Source organism: Solanum pennellii, chromosome 11 (genome assembly GCF_001406875.1).
Source record: "Solanum pennellii chromosome 11, SPENNV200".
Classification (NCBI taxonomy): Eukaryota; Viridiplantae; Streptophyta; class Magnoliopsida; order Solanales; family Solanaceae; genus Solanum; species Solanum pennellii.
The window spans coordinates 54,063,732-54,087,285 of NC_028647.1; the positions used below are offsets into that span (position 1 = coordinate 54,063,732).

The following is a 23,554-nucleotide window of genomic DNA, read 5'->3' on the forward strand; positions in this document are numbered from 1 at the left end:
TCATAATTCATTTACGCATGAAAAATCTAAAAATACTATTTTGGTATAAGAAATACTCCATCCATTTAAAAAAGAATGATCTCCTTTTTTTTTAATCTGTTTAAAAAGAATGATTTTTTTTGTAACAACTTTCCATGTGGCATGTTTAAGACCACAAGATTAAAGAACAATTTTGTACATTTGACATAACTTTAATTTAGAATCTCATGATTAAAAGTTCTTTTTTATTTTTTAAAACTCCATACCAAATTAAACTAGACAATTCTTTGTGAAACGGAGGGAGTATCATTTTTTTAAAAGTTAATTCTTTGTTGACTTATTTCATTATGCTTTTATAGGAGAGTAGGAGGTGTTTGGTTATCTAATCATATATATTGCTATCTTATCAGTGATGTTCATCACTTGAATCGTCTGAATTGGCTCAGAAAAAAGTATTAATTTAGTTAAGAGACTTGACATTACAACTATCAGCATTTATAGGAGTAATAGTTGTTGTCATTAAAATATCACTGTTTGATTATATCTGATCATGTTTTGTTATATGGCACAATCGAATATGGCACAATCGAAAAATCTTTCTAGTTCAGTATTAATTTAATTACTTAAATTTTCATTTTATTAATAATGATTCGAGTGTTCATCTTAAGTCCCATTTTCCCTTTTTCATTTCCTTTTTTAATATACTGAAATAATCAAAAACTTAAACTAAAAGTTTCAACCAAAAAGAGCAAATCAACCCAAATTAAATTTATTTCGTGTGGGTTGGATGTTATTTTACACTACAAAGAAACACCTTAATCATGAGGGTTTCAAAGTGGAGGTTAGCTACAACCCCCATAAATTACACTAAATAACGGAGGTTTGATAGCTGACGAAAAATAAAAATAAATAGCGGGATTTAAAACCCTAGAGAAAAGTTTAAATAAATATTGGGGGTTTAAACACCTGCTATCTCAAAATATATTTTTTATTTCAAAATATAATATATATATTTTTAATTGATGAAATATAAAACACTCACAACTTTTGGAAATAGGTAATTTAATAAAAAGCTACTTTTAATTTAATTATAAAATACAAAATAAACACAACTTTTGATAACTTCCGAATTACTCTCTCACTGTCACACTTCTCTCACAACCGCACTCTCTATAACAGCACTTCTCCGCCGTATACATCGCATTTCTCTGCCGCCTCCTCACAACTCTGTAAACTTCAGCTACTCACCAGATTCACAATGGGATAGGTGTTGTAAGGTAATGTTTTCAACTTCTCACCTCTTTGAATAATGAACTGACCTCATATTTTTGGATTTTCTCATCTGAATCTTCATAAATTGTATAAATTATTGGTTGTATTTACTGTTTGTATAGATGCATGGAGGTAAAATTAGGTTAATATTGTTGTATTTATCTTGGAGGAAATATTTGAAATATCAAATTTGAACATGTATTTTGTGGTAGAATTAAGTTTATTTTGTTATAATTTTGGCGATTCTACAAATTTTTCGAGACATTTTGTGTCTACATATTCTTAATCTCATTCATGTCGCTCAATATGTGCCTTGTTTCTTTGTAAAATTTGTCGTCTACGTCGATCCTTGTTTATGCTGGAGTAAAGTGTATATAGTTTCTCTTTGTTTAGCTGCTACATATGTCCTCGATCTTCACTTATCTCTTTATACTTGTACTCATACATTATATTCTTATAGGTCTCTAGTCCACATGTTCTAATAGGTCTTTACAGGAAGTCGTTTGGTCCACATGTATTTTGTGGTAGACGACTTTTACAGGAAGTCCTTTAGTTCACATGTTTTAATAGGTCTCCATCTTCTGATCTTTGAGTCTGGATGTACTCCTAGGTTGAGCTCATATATGATGTTCTCTTATATCTCTATCTTTTAGCATTTTATTTTATGCTTGTGATCCATATTCTCATTGAATTTTGACTGCAGTTTTCTCCTTTCAACATTTATTGCTTATGTAAGAACTCCAGTGAGGGTTTTGTTGTGAAATTTCCATCAGAATTTGATTATGAGTAGCTTGTTGAAATGATCTTTCTCGCTTATGTTCTTTAAGGTCCATAACTCTGTGTCTCCATACAATATGATTTTTGAACTTTGTTTAAGTTCTTTTTCAGATTATGGTTTGTCTCGAACTCAATGGTTGTTTAAATTTTTATGCTTATTTTAGCTCTTTAGCCTACTGTAGTTATCAGGGTCAATTTCATTTTTCTTAGCTACTCGTTAAATTTTATTTTTTTATCTACTCGTTATGTTTAAATTAAATGTCTAGTTCAGTTCATTAGTTGTTCATATTTTCAGAATCCATGTAAAACCTTTTTATCTCTGTGTTTGTTTTTCTTATCTACTTGTTATGTTTAAATTAAATGTCTTGATCAGGTCATTACTTAATTCATATTTTTAGAATCCATGTAAAGCCTTTTTATCTATGTGTTTGTTTTTCTTATCTACTCGTTATGTTTAAATTAAATGTCTTGATCAGTTCATTAGTTGTTCATATTTTCAGAATCCATGTAAAGCCTTTTTATCTATTTGAAAGAAGAAAAAATTTCAAAGGAAGAGGTGCTCCATTGTTGCCAAAAAATGGTCATACTCTCTACTCTGCATATTTTTCTCAATAAATCACTTTCCATATTTATCATAATTCTATTAGAACAGATCAACAACTTGTGTTATGAAATCCAACACGTCACGGGAAAGACGAGAAAGAACATATCTTATAAAGAAACAGAGTGTCCCCCCATAGTACCTTTGGCTTTTGCAGAAGCCAATATTTGGTTGGAAACAAATATTCACTGAAAATCTTATTCCCTAGCAAGCTTGGTCTATTAGTTCAATAGATATTAAACTAAGTTGTCAACTGACTTAACCAACACAAGATGTTCTCCCTAGGTTTAGATTAGAGCCACTAGGCATAAATCATGCAGTATGCCCTCCTTCTTGTACATTGATATTGAGTTCAAGACTCCTAAATACTTACTATGATATGACAAATTACTCTATTTTCCTAACCATGGTAATATCCTAGACAGAGGAACTAACGGGTTAAACAAGAGAGTAAGAGAATTCAGGGACATAATTTACCATCTCATGATGAATACTAACTGGAGTGATATATTTTCTAGTGATCTAGCTGGTTCATAACTTGAGTTTTCATTTATATATTCTAAACTTAAGTTAGTCGTTCTATATAAGCAAATGTTGTGACATCATGACTGTTGTAGATTGATTTCCTTTGTAGTGAATTTAGGCAACATATTAAAAGGAGTTCAAGAGGCATAAAACCTTCAGTAACAGAGGTCGAAAAGAGAAGGTCCTGTACTTGGAAATCTCATTTGATTCTAAAGAATGATAGTCCAAGTCCTGTTAAATAGGCACCAGGTGGCATGGTTCTTCTCGACTATATTTTTCTCTGCTGTCATTTCATTTATTTTTCTCTATTACAAATGGAAACAAAAAGAAACTCAAAGTGAAAGTTAAAGAAGTGCTAAATTTATCTGGAGAAGATCGTATTGTGATCGATTTTAATTACCAGATTCTCCATTTGGAGAAGCACAACCCCTTTTTTCTGGTTTTTGTGAAATTTTAGCTGCTGATTCCTCCTTATTTCCAATGCACTTTGAGAAATGGTCAAATATGCCTATGTCATACTTTGATCGGGGGTATTTGATCAAATTATAGCTGGTATAAACTCTATATTCTAACTATTATACATATAATTTTTTCTTGGACCTTTATCTTAGGATTTAATAGATAAGCTAACCAATGTTTATTCTTGAAGCCTCGATTCTTTTTACAAACAAACGACTTAGTTTCACAACGATATGTTTATAATTGTATCTTGAAGAAGTGGAGTGCAAATAGGCTAGACATATGGAAAGTGTCTAGTAATCCAGTTAAGAGCAAACTCAGATTATGGATAATGTTCCACTTGGAATTCCACGAGATCAGCGCACTTCTTATGTTGATTATCATTATAAAAAGAAACACATGTATATATTTTTAATTGGTTCAACTGGTATGTGTAGTTATATTATTATTTTTTAATTGAATATCATGTATCTTTTTGTAAGGAAAAGTTCAACTGAAATGCTGAAAATTGAAAGAAACAAATCATTCCACACACAGGTGGTTTCGAAGCTAACTCTAAAAGAAGGACCAATATGGTTAAGAATTAAGTTCTTTTCATTTTACTTTAGTTATAAATTAACTTATTGTGTAATTATTTTAGATTAGTTCAGTTATTCCGAGTTGATTATTTTTCTGATTGAGACTGGTCAAATACCTGGACGAGCACAACTTTATCTTGCTACTCATAAAAATTTAAATGGAGCATATGTAAATGAAGCAACAAAAGTTATATGTGCAAGTTTTTTAAGGGGAAAATAGCACTCCAATTCCTATGGTTGTTTCAAGTCAGTCTCTTTTAAGCCGAGTAGTATTTGTTGAATCTCTTATTTGATTTAAACCTGAGATACTCTATTCATGTTTTCACCATTGCTAATATTTGTTCAAATTAGTTTGATGGTGCATCTTTAGTAACTTTTTGGTTTCTTTTTGTATATTATTCACCTATGAAAAACTTATTGAATTTGAAGAAGAAAGAGTTTACAGTATCTTTGGATTAGCTTGTTCTCTTTCTTTATACCCTTTCGTTTGTCTAACACTCTCCCGAAAACAAAGTATGTCAACAAGTTTAACTAGCGCTTCATGCTACATATGTTGACAATTCTGATCGTGAATAATAATTGATCTAAAACATTTTAAGGTTACGTATTGAGGATATATTAAGTTTCACAGGTAAATTGATTTTGGAGGATTCGACACATACTTGTATTTTATTGAACACTATGTCTTTGTGTCTGTCACTTGTCATTAGACTAGTCTGGTTGTAGTTATGTAGAATTTACCACATAGATTTTGATCATTTTCATGTCAAAAGCAAGACTTCTTTCGCTGATATATTATACAGTGAAAACCTTGATACTTTTGCCTAATTAATGAAGTTAAATACGTATGTTGTTGTATTGACTTCAAAATTATCTTATCAAAGACTTGATTTATTTCTCATTAAGTAGCAAGTTGAGTTTATTACATCTTACAGAACTGATCACTACTCATTTTGAATATTTGGCTTGATATTTGGGCTGAAATTTAGATTGATATACATGTATTTGATTTTAAGTGAGGTAACCAGAATCTGGAAGAAATCGTAATGTATTATAAAACTATAGTCTTTGTGATTTTTTTTCTAGGGAATCAATTGTTCTAATGACAATACATTACTGCATAACATGGAGGTCGTTAATTAGATAACTAAGTGTGTATTATAATTAGATGTAATACATCTCTATTCTCGACTATTTTTTATTATTATGATAATGTATTTTATGTATGTACTATATTCAGGAAAAAATTCAATAGACTTTGAGTCAAATCACTGTGGATGAGCCTGTAGTATCACCAGATGATGCAGTTGGTAAAGTGCTAGGAAAAGAGCACTCTGGAAGGGTAAGGTGTTTGGGATTAGGAGTTCTACCCACTAGAGTTTTTAACCAAGCAAGACCTCGATTCAATGGTATGAATAATTCAAGGGTTTCATGTTCATCCAATTGGCAAGAAAACTACGACAACTTGTTCAATGCTCACAATCAAATGATGGCTGCTTTCAAGTCATATATGATTATGAAAGAAGGGACATTATCAGAACAATTTGAGGGGTTATTTACTTCTCCTCTTACAATGGTAAATATAACTTTTACATTCTCTTTTTGAATGAATATAACATACTTGATGATGTATGTCATTATTGTAATACATTCTTGTCAACTAACATGTCTCGATGTTTAACTATGTCACGCCCCGAGCTACCCCCGAGATGCGGACACGGAACCTAGGACCACAAGTGATCCCAAACTTACCCTGCTGGCATGATCATGAGCATACTAAAGGTAATAAACTGAATGTGAAAGCTAAATCATAATTTAAACATAAAAGATGGGGAATATTCATATTCTATAACTGAGATAAATGAAATACTGATAAGTTTAATATAAAGAAGTTATTGACTCAATGCTAAGCTGAAACTAACTACGTCTGAAATAAGCCTTTAACTGACTAGAAATGCTGGGACAAGCCCCAACTAAGTCTGGCAAAAACTAAAACTAAATGGCTAAAAGACTAAAATAAACTCATGACTATTGTCCTCGGAGAATGAGGACTCACAACTGAATTTGCTGAACTGGAGATCAGAAATCGATCTAAGTGCGATCTGGATGCTGAGAATCTGAACCTACATCACGAGAAGATTTAGCGCATGTATGCGTCAGTACTTGAAGGTACTGATCATGTGTGATAGAGTAAGCTGAAATAAAATATAACTGAACAAGCAAAAAAGTAAGTATAGTAATCTAAACATGATATACTGAATTCTGAGCTAACTGGATGCAATGACAAAATTTATAACATGCTAAGACTAAATACTAACTGATATGTAAATATGGTCTATGCAAGAGAATCTGACTGAACTTTGGGAGCTACTAATAACCGATAATAAAACTACATGAGCTAAATGTGGAGTCGATGTATACGCCCCATCGAGAGGACCCAATATACCCTGCTAGAGGTATAAAGGAATGCTGGCACGCCAATCGTAGGTCCATCTATGGACCACACTAGTCAATCAAGGTCTTGTCATAGAGTTGGTGAATGGGGTCTTTATTGACGGACACAGACTACGGACCGTAGTCTCACCTACGGATCGTTGGTCCGTCCGTCGTTCGACACTTAGTCAAATCTTCTAGGCTGAGTTTTTGGAGGCTTCAAACTCAAACAATGGATGCACAGTACTGGCCGTAGATCAGACTACGGTTCGTCGATGGTAACCTTCGGTTGCACCTGCAGATTTCTGAAAAGTTGATTTCTCATCTATTTTAGATACGGGGTGTTACATTAGCTCCCCCTTGGGAACATTCCTCCTCGAATGAAGACTAAACTAGTTGAAATAGAGGGAGAGAGATGCAATTCCTACTACTAAACACTGAGAACTGAGTTTCTGACTGAATCAAGTTTTGAGAACATGCAAATACGCTGAAAATTCAAGTACAAACTGAGGGAACATGATTCTAAGACTGAATTCACGCATGAATGACCAAACAACTGAAGAGGAACTATTACATCAAGTTGGAGTGGAATTGGAAGGAAAGAGTTGAGGATACTTGGCTTTCATGGCTGGTTCTTTTTCCCAAGTAGCTCCCTTTACGGACTGACTTCTCCACAAAACCTTGACTGAAGTGACTTCTTTTTTTCTCAACCTTCTAGCCCGACGATGAAGAATATCAACTGGTACATCCTAATAAGAAACACTATCTTTCACCGCCACTCTCTAATGGCACTACAGAGGCTGGATCACCCACGCACTTCTTCAAGAGTGAGATGTGGAAGACCAGATGCACAACTGCTAATTTTGCTGGCAACTCTAACTCTAACTCATATTCCACCTTGCCTACCCTTTTCAAGATCTTGTAAGGGCCTACATATCTAGGACCGAGCTTTCCTTTCTTGCCAAATCTCATCACCCTTTTCATAGGTGACACTTTCAGGTAAACCGAATCATCAACTTGGAACTCTAGTTCCCTTCTCCTTCATCTGCATAAGATTTCTGATGACTTTGGGTTGTCTTAAGTCTATCTCTAATGAATTTCACTTTCTTCATAGTATAAAGGACTGAATTTGGCCCTATCAAAGCTTCTTCACCTATTTCAAACCAACCAACATGTGATCAACATCTACGCCCATACAAAGCCTCATAAGGGGCCATCTGAATGCTGGAATGGTAGATATTGTTGTAGGCGAACTCAATTAGAGGAAGGTGATCATCCCAACTACCCTTGAAATCGATCACACAAGCTCTCAACATATCCTCTAGGGTCTGAATGGTACACTCTGCCTGTCCATCCGTCTGCAGATGAGATGTTGTGCTAAGGTTAACTTGAGTAACAAGACCCTTCTGAAAAGACTTCCAGAATGATAGGTAAACTGAGGACCTCTATTTGAGATAATAGACAAAGGAACCCCATGAAACCTCACAATTTCATTAATGTAAAGCTTGGCATAGTCCTCTGCCAAATTTGTAGTCTTGACCGCTAAAAAGCGAGAAGACTTAGTCATCCTATCAACTATCACCAAAATTGAGTCATGCTGTCTGTGAGTACGAGGTAACTCTCTGATGAAATCCATATTGATCACTTCCCACTTCGAAGTAGAAATATCGATATCTTGAGTCATACCTACTAGTTTTTTATGTACTACCTTGACTTGCTGGCAATTGGGGCACTTACTCACAAAATTTGCTATATCTCTCTTCATGTCATTCAACCAATAGACTTCGCACAGATCACGGTACATCTTAGTGGCACCTTGGTGAATAGAATATCTGGAGTTATGAGCTTCTGCAAGGATATGATTTCTCAAACCCACTTCAGGAACACACAATCTACCCTGGTAGCGAAATACACCATCTCTCCCTTAGGAGAAAACCTCCACTCTCTAATTGTGGACTACACCCTTAAGTTCAAGCAAAATTGGATCACTGTCTTGCTTTTCTTAATCTCCACTACCAAAGAAGATTCTGCCCCATTTTGAATCATTTTCTGATATGATCATAAGGCGAACTCCTAAGTGAGCAAGCCGGTGAACATCTTTCACTAGCTCCTTCCTTTTTTCCTCAACATGGGCTACACTAGACATAGATAATCTGCTAAGAGCATCTGCTACTACATTCACCTTACCAGGATAATAATGCACTCATATCATAATCCTTAAGGAACTCAAGCCATCTCCTCTGGAGAAAATTCAACTCTTTCTGGGTGAACACCTACTGAAGGCTCTTATAATCAGTGAACACATCTAGATGAACACCATACAAGTAGTGTCTCCATATATTGAGTGCAAACACCACTGCTGCAAGCTCGAGGTCATAGGTTAGGTAGTTCTTTTCATGAACCTTAAGTTGTCTACAAGCATAAGTTATAACCTTATCTCGCTGCATCAATACACAACCTAGGCTAACTCTGGATGCATCACAATAGATAACATAACCATCTGAACCCTCTGGTAGAGTCAAGACAAGAGTTGTAGTCAATCTAGTTTTCAATTCTGCAAAACTTTTCTCACAATCACCTGACCATTTAAACTTGACCATCTTCTGAGTTAAACTAGTCAATGGTGAGGCTATGGATGAAAATCCTTCCACGAACCTTCTGTGATAACCCGCTAGACCTAAGAAACTTCTAATATCTGTAGCAGAGGTAGGGCTGGGCCATTGTTTCACTGTTTCTATCTTCCGTGAATCTACTCGGATCCCTTCGCTAGATACAATTTGACCAAGGAAACTAATGGATTGTAACCAGAACTCCCATTTGCTAAACTTAGCGAATAACTGGCGATCCTTGAGAGTCTGTAGAACAATTCTCAAATGACTCGCATTTTCTTCCTCATTCCTTGAGTAAATGATGATATCATCAATAAAGACAATAACAAATAAGTCCAAGTACTGTTTGAACACTCTGTTCATCAAATACATGAAGGCTGTAGGAGCATTGGTTAGTCCAAATGACATAACTACAAATTCATAATGACCATACCGAGTTCTAAAGGCTATTTTTGGAATGTCACTATCTCTGACTCTGAGCTGATGATAACCCGATTTGAAGTCTATCTTTGAGAAATGACTAGCACCCTGATGTTGGTCAAACAAGTCATAATTCCTGGGGATGGGATACTTAATTTTGATTGTGACCTTGTTCAACCGTCTATAGTCAATTCACATTCTTAGAGAACTATCTTTCTTCTTTACGAATAACAATGGTTCACCCCATGGTGAAACACTAGGTCTGATGAAGCCCTTATCTAGAAGGTCTTTCAACTGCTCTTTCAACTCCTTAAGCTCTATTAGAGCCTTTCTATAAGGAGGAATATAAATAGGCTGGGTATCTGGAAGGAGATAAATTCCAAAGTCGATTTCCCTATTGGAAGGGACTCAGATCTTTTGGAAACTCACAGACTACTTGAACTGACTCAAGAGTTGGGGTTTCAGAGATAGAATCCTTAATCTGAACTAGATGATAGAGATAAACCTTCGAGATAATCTGTTGGCATGATCATGATCATACTAAAAATAATAAACTAAATTTGAAAGCTAAATCATAATTTAAACTTAAAAGAAGGGGAATACCCATATTCTATGACTGAGATAAATGAAATACATGATGAGTTTAATACAAAGAAGTTATTAACTCAATACTAAGATGAAACTAATTATGTTTGTAATAAGCCTCTAACTGACTAGAAATGCTGGGACAAGCCTGATGTACCGTGGTTTCACGGTACTTTCAATGCTTTTTCCCTTAAGTTTAGTGTGTGTCTAAGGCATTTTTGTATTAGTTTTAATGTATTTTTCTCTTTGTTTATAAGAATCTTTCTAGGATGAAAATGTAGAAGAATTGTGTTGAAATTGCAAAAGTGACGACCTACGGAGCCATCGACGGTCTGACGACCCCTCGATGGTCCGTAGGTGGCCACTGTCATATGAAGAAAATGCTGCTAAAGGAAGATTGGTGAATTTTGACTAAGTGTGGGGCTACGGAGGCTCTCGAAGGACCGTCCAGTACCCAACTTGAAAAGATTCTATGTGTGGAGAAACAGAAGCCATCGACGGACCATCGTGCTCTCAACGGACCGTCATCATTGTCCGTCGATGGCAATAGTGAGTTGGAGAAGAAATCAACTGAAAAAGAAGCTAAGTGTGGAACGACAAGGTCCGTCGTGACCTCGGTGGTCCGTCGGTCCGGTTGTCGACTCAGACGAGTTATTTAGGCAAATTTTCCTTAAATAGATTTCCTTTTTATGTTAGGACTTCTTTATTATCAATACTTGTAAAACTCTCGTTTTTGAGGTTAGACTCTGGGGTATTTTTCAGTTTTAATGTTTTAGTTGTCGAACTTGTGATTTTGAGAAATTATTCTATTTTTCGAAAATCGTTTGTTGCAAGAGTATTGATTAAATCAAGTAATCTTCTGGATTTTCTTTAATCTCATCAAAGTAAGTACATGAATTCTTATCAAACTAATATGAATTGTGTGATTATGAACATGGGTAACTAAATCAATAGTTAGGGTTGTGGGAACCATGAGTAATTAACAAGGTAAAAACTAGCTAAAATAATAATCGTAGAATAATGTCTTGCATGTATTGAAAATTTTTTCATTTAGAAGTCTTTAACGAGTGCACGCGTTAGAAGTCGCCTTGTTGCTATTTGCCGGACCAAGGAGGTAAATAATAAAAAAAGAATTATCAACGTAGATTTAGTATATACTATCAAATAGGCTAGTGTCGATTGGTGCGAAGTAACAACTAAGCCATAATCGATTATGATGCTTAATATGAGGTAAATGTAAGGTTTAGTAAAGCAACACACGTAGCCGGATCAAGGTAAAGAGTGAAATTTCCTAGTTGTCGGACAATGGAATCAGAGATACATAACTTACCACTTTGCGTGCAAAATACTAGAAAAGAATTGTTACAGCTAGAATTAACGCATTATGAACTTGTGGGGAACACTTAAGCCCTAGTTACTTTAATTACTTTATAAAAATTAAATCTTTGAACTTGTCACTTATTTACTTAGACATAGCTAATTACATTCGTTACTGAAAACCCCCTTTTTGTTACTTGTTTTCGGAAAGGACTTGACTAAATAGAGGATATAATAGGTTAAAGTTAAGTCTAAATTATTTTCCTTGTGGGATCGACCCCAACCTCATAGTTGGGTTCTTTACTTGATACGACCGCTTATACTTCTTTGCGAGAAGTAAATTTGAGTGTTTGGCGCCGCTGCCGGGGAAAGTGGCTTTGAGATTAACTTTAATCTTATTACTAAAGTTTAGTCAACATTTTTCTAATTTTACTTTTTTCTTTATTTTTGTCTCTTGCAGATCTAACTTCCGTGTATGCCAAGTACACGGAGTAAAGGAGAACCCATACTCTCACCCGACCCCAAACTCGAGCGTACACTGCGCAGAATGAACCAAAATTTGGGTATTCTCGATGATGATCACAACCCTAAACTTTCAACACCGGTTGATGCTCATGATCAATTATTACCTGAAAATCTTGGGGAAGGTGAAATACATAGGCAACCTCCCGCTCCACGCCCTCAAGAGTATTATAGAGGACATGATAATATTACTGAATCTGACGGGCCACTTGTCTTGCCTCCCCTACCACACAGCCATACTTTCGTGGTAACTAGTAGTCTAATACAAATGCTCACCGCTAGAGGTTTGTTTTCGGGGCTACCCTCTTAGGATCCACATGCTCACATTGCCAAGGTAAGGTCGGTGTGTAAGAGTTATGTAGGGAGGCTTGATTTGAATATGGACGTAATTGGGTTGAGAGTATTTTCTCTCTCACTGACGGAGAGGCCGCTATATGGTTTACCGAGCTCCCCTGTAACTCAACCTACACTTGGAATCAATTGAGGGATGTGTTCTTAGAACGTTACTGCCCGGTGTCTAAGAAGCTAAACCACAAAGATAGGGTGAACAACTTTGTGGCACTACCGGGAGAATCAGTCAGTAATTCTTGGGACAGGTTCACTTCGTTCTTGAGAAGTGTCCCTACTCACTGCATCGATGATGAGTCACTGAAAGAGTACTTCTATCGGGGACAAGATGATAATAATAAAACAGTATTGGATGCGATAGCGGGTGGTTCTTATGGGGAGTGTCCTTATGATGAGATTGCTTGAGAAGTTGGAGAAAATCTCCCGAAATAATAAAGCTTGGAGCACTAGGAAATCAGATACTGGGAGAAACACTTTTTGCAGTGCAATCCGCACACAACCCAGCCACAGATGAGATTCGTGAAGAAATGGCTCAAATTAGAACTGAGCTTGGGTTGGTGTTGAATCACGTCACTGGGGTGTAGAAAAGGTAAATGCGGTGAAGTACTTGTCTAAACAACCACCGCCGATTAATGAGTATTACTATGAGGAGGACTCTTATGTGGTAAATGAGCATACGGGGGGTTTCCAACCAAACTTCCAAGGCTCCAATCAGGAGAATTGACGCCAAGGTCAAGGAAATCAAGGTTGGAACTATGATAATTACAACCGAGAGAGTCATTATGTCCGAGATGGAAATTACGACAACAACTTCCATCGGGGTAACTATGGTAACAAAAATGATAGGAGCGGGCCCTATGTTCCACCTCAAAATGCTAAAGTTTCTCCTAGGAATGGTGGAGGTAGTATGACGCGAGTTGAGGATATGTTGCAAAAAATGATGAGGAGGTTTGATGCTAGTGATGAGCACATTAAAGAGTTGAGGAGTGACTTAGCTAGCTTTGGGCAAAAAGTTGATGCACAGGCAATCCTGATCAAGCATATTGAGTTGCAATGGCCCAATTGTCTTACATTCTTCCTAGCAATACTGTCCAAAATAAAAAAAATGATGGATATTGTATGGCAGTCACAACTCGAGGTGGTAAGCAAACCATTAACCCACCGATGCCGTGTGGTGTAGAAAATATTATAAGAGGCGATGATGAGGTAGTGGAGGTTAGTGGTGAGTTAGAAGACAAAACGGGGAAAGAAACTGAGGTACCCCAAAAGGTGTCCCCCATGCCTAAACCACCACCTCCATTACGACAGAGGTTAGTGAAAAAGACAAAGGATGGTAAATACCGGCGTTTTATCACTATGCTCAAACAGCTTTCCATCAATGTCCCTTTGATAGAAGCTCTTGAACAAATGCCCGGTTATGCCAAGTTCATGAAAGATATGTTCACTAAGAAAAGATCGGTCAGTTTTGAGGATGATGATAGAATGCAGTATTGTAGTGCTATTGCTACAAGGTCTCTAGTGCAAAAGAAAGAAGATCCGGGTGCCTTCACTATTCTATGTACAATCGGGTTATTACACTTTGCGAAAGCATAATGTGATCTTGGGGCAAACATATATCTCATGTCTCTCTCTATTTACAAGAAGTTGGGTCTGGGTGACCCAAAACCCACTGCGATGTGGCTACTGATGGCCGATCGAACGGTGAAGAGGCCTATTGGGATACTCTTATGATGTGTTAGTAAAGGTGGAGTCATTCATATTTCTGGCCGATTTTGTGATACTGGATTGTGAGGTTTACTTTGAGGTACCTATTATTCTTGGGAGGCCATTCCTTGCTACGGGTATAGCCTTTGCTGATATGGAGAAAGGATAAATGAAATTTCGGTTGAACAATGAAGAAGTGACTTTCAACATTTGTAGGTCCATGAGGCAGAGTGGTGAGATCCAATCGGTATCTGCCATTATCTTACGGGGTTGAAAAGTCATCTGAGGTACAAATAGAAGAGCGTCTGGGTTTAGAAGCACTAGTAGCAGTGATCATGAATTTGGATAGTGATTGCATTGAAGAGTATGGGTCATTGGTCGAGGCACTTGATCGAGGTGATGTTCGCTTTAAACCAAAAAGTTGGAGTTAGATATGGAGCATTGCGAGTCTCCACCCGCGAAACCATCTATAGAGGAGGCTCCAAAAGTAGAACTTAAGGCTCTACCACCTCATCTGAGGTATGTATTCTTGGGAAAATGTGACACTTTGACGGTAATTATTGCATCAGATTTTAATGTGCATCAAGTTGAGAGTTTGGTGAAGGTTTTAAAAAGGTTCAAAACTATTGGGTGGACTATTGCGGACATTATTGGGATCCCTCCCGGGATTTTTTCTCATAAAATCCAAGTCATGCCCGATCATAAGCCAAGTATTGAGCACCAGATACGTTTAAATCCACCTATGCAAGAGGTGGTGAATAAGAAAATCATTAAGTGATTAGATGCTGGAGTGATATATCCAATCGCCGATAGTAGTTGGATATGCCCTATTCAGTGTGTACCTAAGAAAGGGGGAATGATTGTGGTCCCCAATGAAAATAATGAGCTTGTTCCGATGAGGCCGGTGACTGGATGGAGGGTATGTATGGATTATCGGAAATTAAATGCATGGATCGAGAAAGACCATTTTCCTATGCCCTTCATGGATCAGATATTTGATAGACTTGTAGGAAAGGGGTTGTATTATTTTCTTGATGGCTATTCGGGTTATAATCATATTTCTATTGCACCGAAAGATCAAGAGAAAACCACCTTTACTTTTCCTTATGGGACCTTCACGTTCAAGAGAATGTCTTTTGGGTTATGTATTGCACTAACTACATTTCAGAGATGTATGATATCAATATTCTCCGATATGGTGGAGGACACTATTGAGGTGTTTATTAATAATTTTTCAGTGGTTGGTGACTCCTTTGAGCGGTGCTTGAGTCATTTTTCCGAGGTTCTTAAGAGGTGTGAAGATTTCAACCTTGTGCTAAATTGGGAAAAATGTCACTTCATGGTGAAAGAAGGTATTGTATTGGGTCATCACATTTCAGAGAAGGGTATAGAGGTTGATCGAGCTAAAGTTGAGGTGATAGAGAGACTTCCTCACCCATCTTTGTAAAAGGTGTGAGAAGTTTTCTTGGGTATGCAGGCTTATACCGGAGGTTCATCAAGGATTTTTCAAAGATTGCACATCCTTTGTGCAAGTTGCTTGAGAAAGAGTGTAAGTTTATTTTGATGAATCCTGTCTTAAGGCATTTGGTGAGTTGAAGGAAAAGTTGGTGGCTGCACCTATCATGACTTCTCTAGATTGGAACAAGTCATTTGAGGTGATGTGTGATGCGAGTGGGGTTGCTCTTGGTGTGGTATTGGGACAAAGAAGGGACAAAATCTTTCATCCCATTTAATGTGCTAGTAAAGCCGTTAATGAAGCCCAAAAGAACTTCACCGTGACTGAACAATATCTCCTTACAATAGTCTTTGCTTTCTAGAAATTTCACTCCTATTTGCCTGGCACGAGGGTTGTAGTGCATACTGATTATTCTGCTTTGAGATATTTGATGGCAAAGAAGGATGCAAAATTGAGGTTGATTCGTTGGGTATTACTATTGCAAGAATTTGACTTTGAGGTGAAAGATAGAAAAGGGACCGAAAATCAAGTTGCTGATCACTTGTCCCGATTAGAAGATGAAGCAATGAGGGAGTTACGTGAAAAGGATGAAATTGATGATACTTTCCCTGATGAGCATGTACTGGATCCCTCCCAAGACTTGATTCCATGGTTAATAGGCTAGTGATATCGTCCTACGGGACTTGTCCTTTCATCAAAGGAAAAAGTTCATGCATGATGTGAAAAAGTTCTTTTGGGATGAGCCATACTTATATAAGAGTTGTGCCGATGGGCTTATTCGGCGTTGTGTGCCAAAAGTTTAGAAGTTGAGTGTTCTGGAGGCATGCCATTCTTCGCCTGTAGGTGGGCATCATAGTGGTATCCAAACTGCTCACAAGATCTTGCAATGTGGCTACTATTGGCCAACCATTCACCAACATGCTCATGAGTTCGCCAAGGCATGTGATAGCAAAGAGATAGTGGCATTTCGAGAAAGCAAGAGCTCCCTTTAAATCCCATTTTTGTGATTGAATTGTTTGATGTGTGGGGCATTGACTTTATGGGTCCTTTTGTGAGTTCTAATGGGATGAAGTACATTCTTGTGGCAGTCGAAAATGTGTCAAAATGGGTAGAAGCTATCGCACTAGCGAATAATAAAAGGAAGAGTGTCACCGCATTCTTGAAAAAGAATATATTTCTAGATTTCGCACCCCAAAGGCTATCATCAGTGATGGGGGATCCCACTTTTGCAACAAGCTGTTTAAGAGATTATTTGAAAAATATGGGGTTCACCATAATGTGGCCACTCCTTACCATCCTCAAACTAGTGGGCAAGTTGAGGTGTCAAATAGGGAGATTAAGCACATTTTGGCAAAAATGGTGAATGCTAGTAGAAAGGATTGGTCGAGGAGGCTCGATGATGCTATTTGGGCCTACTGGACAACATAAAAGACTCCCATAGGTATGTCCCCATACCAACTTGTATATGGGAAGACTTGTCACTTACCAGTTGAATTAGAGCATAAGGCCATATGGGCAATGAAGAAGTTGAAAATAGATTGGAATAAGGCTGCGGAATATAGGTTAAATGGGTTGAATGAGCTTGATGAATTTTGGTTGAAGGCATAAGAAAGTTCATCCCTCTACAAAGAAAAGATGAAGAAGTACCATGACCAAAAGATTGAGAAGCGCAATTTTTGGTTGGGGATTTGGTGATTTTGTACAATTCTAGGTTGCGCTTGTTTCCGAGCAAACTCAAGTCCAAATGGGCTGGTCCTTATTTGATCGCCCAACTATTCCCTCATGGTGCAGTTGAGTTGGAAAACAAGGAGGGTGTTAGGTTCAAGGTGAACGGGCAGCGAATCAAAATCTATCTAGGGCAATGCTGAAATGACGAATGAAGTGATCGAGACATACCATCTTGATGAAGTCTGAGTAATCAAGAGTCCTCCGTCATGCGCGATGTTAAATCAAGCGCTGATTGGGAGGCAACTCAATATGTATCCTCTAGACAACTATAGGTTTTTCATGATTTTCTAGGCATAGTTGCATTATTTTTGCTTTTATTACTTATGTTATGTCTTAATGTTCCTTTACTTTTCTTTAGAAGTGTTGGCTAGAGCATAGAGTAGGTTCTGTGTCCAAAAAGTGTCAAGAAAACACAAAAATATTAGCTTAATGGGTGTAAAATATTCAGGGACCAAATCACCAGAAATCTGCAGAAAATTGGTCTGGTGCACCCATCGACGGACCGTCATCCCTTCGACGGTCCTTCAGTAGGATCCGTCGTGCCCAAATATGTTCTTTAAATTTTTCTAAGTTAGGGCACTATCAATGGAGGGGTCGATGGAATGTCGGTCTCTCGATGGACCGTCGTTGGGGTCCGTCAACCCCAACTTCCCTTGTTTACTCTAAGTGTCCCTCGACATACTACATTGACGGACTGTTGTCCCTTCGACGGTCTGTCCTGCACAACATTCGATGGTGTCAGAACCTTTGCTTATGATTTTCTATAAAAATAATCTAAGTGCCCGTCTACGGAACCTTATGACGGATCGTCGTCCCTTCGACGGTTCGTCATGCACAACCGTCGACACTGTCAGAACCTTTATTTCTGATGTTTTTAAAATTTATTCTAAGTATCCCTCGACGGATCACCAAGATGGACCGTCGTACCCTCGACGGTCTGTCCTGCATAACCATAGCCATTATAAGAACCTTTGTTTATAATGTTTTTAGAATTAATTCTAAGTGTACCTCGACAGACCCCCATGACAGACTTTCGTTCCTTCGATGGAGCGTCGATGGGTCCGTCCTGCACTCTGTACTTCTGCACTGCTATTTCTTTTCTGTGTTCTGCTCTTGTGTTTTCTGCTTTTGCATGTGTTGCAGGCTTTCACTTGTACTAACTACTTCTCTTTGTAGGTACAAATAACACCTACCTAAACACGAACGTGTCTACTCACGAGGGCGTTCCAAGTCCATCGCCCAATCGAATCGGCTGGTCGTAGGCTCAGACGATGAGCATGACCCGCAGTACGTGCCACCAGGCACCCTCACTCCTACTAGTGCTGCCCGCACCACCAGAGCCATGCCCACGAGGGTGGAACCCGGCGTAGTACTGCCTCCAAGTCTGACGAGGAGCGCATACTGAACGGCACACCTTCTGAGTTGGTTGGACATTCCGAGGGAGCGTCTGGCTCCGTGGAGGCATCCGGTTCTGAGGAAGCTTCTGGCTCTGTGGAGGCTTTCAGATTTGAGGAGACTTCTGCTTGTACCTCATCTGGTGAGGCTGATAGTGCCGACTCTACTCTAGCACCCCAGACTGGCGTCCCCGCTCTGGTTGCTGATCAGCCCAACCGATGGTGTGTCGAGGGGAAGTATCAAGTCACATTAATGCCAAGATTCCCAATGACAAGGGGTTCATGACTCGGACCCTGACACTTGAGCGGCGGGTTCTCACGGGGAGTCTTCCCACCATGCCATCCATTCATGAGTTATTCACTAGACATCGGTTGGAGTGGACGACTCGAGATGTAGGCCACTATAGCGAGGAGATGGTCCGAGATTTCTATGCCTCCTATGTGTCGACTCTCCGATCTCAACTGGACAGTCGGGCAGCCCCGCCAAACATGCACCGTTAAAGTACGTCTGAGTCCGCGGCAAACAGGTTGATATTTCCTTGCAAGCCATTGACAGGTTCCTCTATGGCGCAGATGTAGATGCCACCCGGACCCCTCTCATCGCTGAGTTTGACTATCGGTGGAAGTTGATCAAAGATGGCTAGTTACAGCGTGAGCTAGATGTGAGAGAGACCACCAAGCGGTGGATTGAACAGAACCTCTCCGTAGATGGTGAGGCTGTCGAGTGGGTGTTGGAACCCAAGAAGAGTATCAAGAAGGCCAACCTCACCTTCACAACCAAGTTCTTATGGCTATTGGTCCGACACTGCCTTTCCCCTACTACTGCTGATAACAAAGTCACCTGGGATCGTGCATTGCTGATGGCGGCCATGGTTGCGGGGTTCGAGGTGTACTTGACATGGCTATTGCAGGCGGTGATACATGAGAGGGCCTTTAAGGCCACTACTACTTACCCCTTCCCGTGCATGATCTTTGAGTTGTGCATGCTGCAGGAGTGCCCATGTGGCACATTGATGTGATCAAGACCCCACCCGACACAGTGGATATTGGCCTTATTTGGGATGAGGCCAATGAGTTGTCTCCCACAGAGGACCCCGTCCAGAGGTGCAGCCGCTCGGTGAGAACCTGACGGCCGCGGTAGATCAAGCCCAAGCGGCTAATCCGTCTATATTCGATCATACCAACACCACCCTGGTTGAGTCTATCCTGGGTGCTAGCACTGCTCTGAGCTCCTCCCGCTCGACTCCTTCTGCTACACTGGTTTTGCTTGCTAGGGTCCAGAAATTAGAGGCCCAGATGACCACACTTCTGCATCACATCCAGCGTTGGATGCAGAGGTCCATTGCTGAGGCGGAGGAGCGGATAGAGAGGAAGATGTCCCAGCATACTGAGTGGCAGATCATGGAGGTTCACCAGCGCTTGGATGCATTTTAGTTGCGGGTTCTCGCCCGGCCAGCCCCTACAGTGGATTTGATGACTCTCCAGGCTGCTGTGGAGATTCTGAGAGCAAACTTGGATACCATACTGGAGGCTCAAGTGCCTGAGTCTCAGGCTCCTTGTGCAGAGCCTGCTAAGGACACGGTGTTAGCTGCCCTGTTCTCCACCACTGTTGTGCCACTACCTCCCCTACGAGATTGTGCCAAAAGGCACTGAGTTAGAGATGAGGATGAGTCTCGGGCACGGAAGAAAGAGTGCACTGAGTTGGAGGCTGCGAGGAGAGCCTCACTGATTTATGAGGAGGCCCGCTAGTTAAGGGTTCTGAAGTGGCTGCTGGGGAGTCTAGCTCCACAGTTGTTGAGACTGAGAGGAGCACTACTGATGGTGCTGTTATTGTTGAGGACACAAATGATGGTGTCCCTACTATAGAGGGAGCGGGTTCCGGGAAATCGGACCCGTCAGCATGTTGATCGTCGGTGCTTTGCGCCTCAGGTTTGCTTCACCTATCCCCTATTTTATATACTTTTATGCATTGGGTACAATTACATGTCTTTTTGTTGGGGGTGGGGTAAATGGAAAGTGAGTGCTAAAGTGAAGTCTGAGTAGCCCAACTCACGATCCTCTCTTGGGGTTTTCTTGCCTGTGTTCTTTCTCCCCAAGACACTGGTTATTTTATTATTGAACCGGCATGTTGGTATCTTTTGTACATAGTATAGAAATGGAATCTGAAGCATGATGACTAAACAAAATGATATTCTGATTTAAAAAAAATGTTGCATGACTAGGCATAGTAAATGATGAATATGTGTCTATAAGCATGACATATATATACACTACAGCATGACCCTAAGTCTAAAACTCGAACTAGGTGTTTGATAATCTGGTAGAGTAATGAGATGTCAAGTAAGTGTGAGGAAAATTTGAATAGTCCACTATTGGTACTAAGATAGAACTTGCCAGGTTAGTCCTGCTAAAAGTAAGTTGTGATAGACAATTAGGAAAGGATCATAGGCCCTTGTTTAAGATACCAATCTTTAGCCTAGATAACAGAAAACTGAATGAAATTAATCCCTTCTTGATCGAAATGATTTGAGCTTAACATAGACCTTTCTTTTTCACCCCAACTGATCTTTTCTGGGAACAATGTGTTGGCCCTGGTCCCTCCTTGGACATGTGCACCTCAGCTTATGCAAAAAGCATAAGTTGAGGGTGGCTAATGCAGAAAACAACCTTGTCGTGACCCTGACCCAACCTTGGGTATTCTGTACCTTGACTCATAGCAAATCCATGAGTTGAGGGTGGCAATTATGAGGAATGCTCCGGAAAGTAGGGCTGAAAGAATAAAGATAGAGAAAGAACAAAAGAAAAGTGACTCAAGAAAAATTAAAAGAAAAATGAAAATACAAGTAAGAAAAGAGAAGAGTCACTTACAAAAAAGGAGAGAGAATAGAGAATGGCAAGGTGAAAGAATACAAGAAAATTAAGAGATAGGGCGGAAGAAAAATGATGAAGAGATAGGACGCTTAGCCATTATGTCAAGGAGGGATAAGTCACTAAAATACATCTAAATGTATCCTACCTGAACCCAAGACTAAGATACAAGCTAAGAAAGTCCTATTGTGATCCTAAGAGTCTATTATGGTGAACTTGAAGAAGTGAAAATAAGGGTAAGCCTATGGAAATAAGTATAAATAAGGTGTGAAGTTGTTCTGAGAGTGAGTGTTGAAAAATAATCCTTATACTGAAACTGGAATGATTGTGTGAAAAATGAGGATGTTGTTTTGAAGTGAGGACATTAGTTGCAATACCGAAAAATTGGTACCTTAGTGAGAGATCAAAGAGGATAGGTGTCGTTGTGTGATGAGTCTATGTCATGGTCTGATCCGCATGAGCGAGCCTAAGAGTGATAGCATGCATTAACATAATGAAAATAATCGGTATTGATAGCCAGATGATTGCGAAAGCTAAAATAAGGATACTCTTGTACAAAGATTTTGTGGTGAGTCATAGTGCGTCGCTTGATGACAAACAACAAATTTAAGTTGAGTGTGTTGATGTACCGTGGTTTCACGGTACTTTCAATGCTTTTTTTCTTAAGTTTAGTGTGTGTCTAAGGCCTTTTTGTATTAGTTTTAATGTACATTTCTCTTTGTTTGCAAGAAATCTGTCCAGGATGAAAACGTGGAAGAATTGTGCTGAAATTGCAAATGTGATGACCTACAGAGCTATCGACGGTCCATAGGTGGACACCGTCGTTTGAAGAAAATATTGCTGAAGGAAAAGATCGGAGAATTCTGACTAAGTGTGAGGCTATGGAGGCTCTCTACAAACCGTCACCTCCACGACGGACCGTCCTGCACATCCGTCATCGTTAACAGAAAGTAGCTCCAGTACCCAACTTGAAAAGATTCTAAGTGTGGAGAAACGGAAGCCATCGACGGATCGTCGTGCTCTCAACAGACCGTCATCCTTGTCCGTCGATGGTAATAGTGAGTTGGAGAAGAAAGCAACTGAAAAAGAAGCTAAGTGTGGAACGACGAGGGGCCTCGATGGTCCGTCGTGGCCTCGACGGTCTGTCGATTCGGTGGTCGACTCATACAGGTTTTTTGGGCAGATTTTCCTTAAATAGATTTCCTTTTTATGTTAGGACTTCTTTATTATAAATACTGGTAAAAACCTCATTTTTGAGGTTAGACTCTGGGTTATTTTTCAGAAATCGTTTGTTGCAAGAGTATTGATTAAATCAAGTAATCTTTTGGATTTTCTTCAATCTCATCAAAGTAAGTACATGAGTTCTTCTCAAACTAATATGAATTGTGTGGCTATTAACAGGTGTAACTAAATCCATATCTAGGGTTGTGGGAACCATGGGTAATTAACAAGGTAAAAACTAGCTAAAATAATAATCCTAGAATAGTGTCTTTCATGTATGATAATTCTTTCGCTTGGAAGTCTTTTTAACGAGTACACGCGTTAGAACTCGCCTTGTTGCAATTTTCCGGACCAAGGAGGTAGATAATAAGAAAATAATTATCAAGGTGGATTTAGTATATACTATCTAATAGGCTAGTGTCAATTGGTGCATAGTAACAAGTAAGCCATACATCATTTATGATGCTTAATATGAGGCAAAGGTAAGGTTTAGTAAAGCACACACACGTAGCCGGACCAAGGTGCAGAGTGAAATTCCCTAGTTGCCGGACCAAGGAATTAGGGATACATAACTTACCACTTGCATGCAAGATACTAGGAAAAGATTGTTATAGCTAGAATTACCGCGTTATGAACCTGTGGGAATACTTAAGCCCTAGTTACTTTCATTACTTGATAAAAATCACATCTTTGAACTTGTCACTTAGTTACTTAGACATAGCTAATTACATTCGTTACTTAAACCCCCCTTTTTGTTA

At 39.0% G+C, this 23,554-nt stretch overlaps 1 long non-coding RNA gene across 6 annotated transcripts; it reads left to right on the forward strand.

Moving 5' to 3' along the window:
• The first annotated feature begins 1,092 nt into the window (after window positions 1-1,092).
• On the forward strand, window positions 1,093-22,914 carry LOC107005092. Of its 6 annotated transcripts, XR_003575252.1 has the most exons (6): window positions 1,093-1,256; window positions 5,432-5,973; window positions 12,016-12,202; window positions 18,490-19,209; window positions 19,281-20,636; window positions 22,305-22,914. It is a non-coding gene; the product is annotated as an uncharacterized LOC107005092 (long non-coding RNA). The 6 variants fall into 6 exon arrangements; XR_003575248.1 differs by having other exon boundaries at window positions 18,490-20,636; XR_003575251.1 differs by having other exon boundaries at window positions 18,490-20,636; window positions 22,317-22,914.
• Window positions 22,915-23,554: the final 640 nt, after the last annotated feature.